At 38.1% G+C, this 1,282-nt stretch overlaps 1 protein-coding gene across 4 annotated transcripts in view; it reads left to right on the top strand.

Annotated features, from left to right (window-relative positions):
* The window catches only part of FER (FER tyrosine kinase), a 158,621-nt gene that overhangs the window by 37,454 nt on the left and 119,885 nt on the right, over window positions 1-1,282 (top strand). The window lies entirely within an intron of this gene.

Below are 1,282 nucleotides of genomic sequence, written 5' to 3'. Positions count from 1 at the left end.
GGGAAAAGCTGCAAGTCGGGGGAAGGGACTCACACGCAGGCAGAGAGACTCCTCTTCCTAAATGGACTGAACAATATTTGGAAGTGGGCGGCTGTCTCGTTGTGATAATGTTGTCATAGCACGAGCAAGAAGAGACTTCTCTTTCTAAATGGACTGAACAAAGTTATTATTATTAAGACGGTTGTCTTTTTACATTGTCAGTGGGAGAAGGGAGGAAGGTGGGGGGAGGAGGAGAGTTCTGAAGGTGGGATAATTTTTTTTTCCCTCTTTTAGGTCTGTTAATAAACTTTATATTCTTTCAAGTTTGGTGCCTGCTTTGCATTTCTCCTAATTCTTATCTCACAGAAGATAAACAGTAATGAGTATTTTGGACCAAACTACTACATCATCTCATCTCTCAGAGCCCAGCTGGTATTCCTGGGGCTCTCCATTGAATGCCTGCTTCCTCCTGTAAAAACTAATCGTAATATTTCAGCTCAAACTTTCTCAACTACCTTTGAAGTTTCAAAGCTAAGCACCATCCAGCCCTCATAATTTGTTCTTATTTCATTTATTCTCAACAACTTCTTCCTCTGTCACCTCAGAAGAAAGAGATTCATTGACTCTTTCACAAAGTAGTGTTTCATCCTGGAAATGTCTGAAGGTCTTAGGCAGTGATCACAGAAGGAAAAAAAAAATTCTTTTCTTGTACCAGCTCCTTTTCTATGGTGGCTGTCGTTTACTTTTTCTGACAAGCTTGCTGACTCCAATGTATATGAAAGAGGATTTGTTACTGGTTTTCCCGCAACTTTTTTTTAGTGTACCTTTAATGTGTGTCTCTGTTTTGATGTATTTGAGTTCACAGTCCCTTGTGTATTCTTTATATGACACAGCTCTTCAAGGTCTGCTTTCAAACGGCTGTTCTGCCACTTACCTGTGAATGCTTACATTTTCTTTTTTCTCAACTGCTTTGTGATGGGTAGTAGACATGTTTTTTATGACATAAATTATTTTAAGTTCATAAGAAATGCAGTGGTTAGATTGCTTTAGGTAGCGTAAGTTTATCTGTGCAGGTAGTTGTGACTCTGTACTTGATATTTGCAGATATGGGACTCATTTAAAATGATTTTAGTTCCTGAAAAAGTAATGAAATACTTGATAAATATCAAGAAGAAAGCAATGATGTCATTAAAAGCTTATGTATCTATTCTGGTTATGGTTGAAATAGAGTTAATTTTCTTCACGGTAGCTGTTAGGGGCTGTGTTTTGGATTTGTGGTGGAAAGAGGGTTGATAACATACCC

The sequence above is a fragment of the Corvus brachyrhynchos genome, unplaced genomic scaffold (assembly GCF_000691975.1).
Source record: "Corvus brachyrhynchos isolate BGI_N302 unplaced genomic scaffold, ASM69197v1 scaffold128, whole genome shotgun sequence".
Taxonomy (NCBI): domain Eukaryota; kingdom Metazoa; phylum Chordata; class Aves; order Passeriformes; family Corvidae; genus Corvus; species Corvus brachyrhynchos.
The sequence above is the reverse complement of the archived record's forward strand: the minus strand, read 5'-3'. Positions and strand labels throughout refer to the sequence as shown.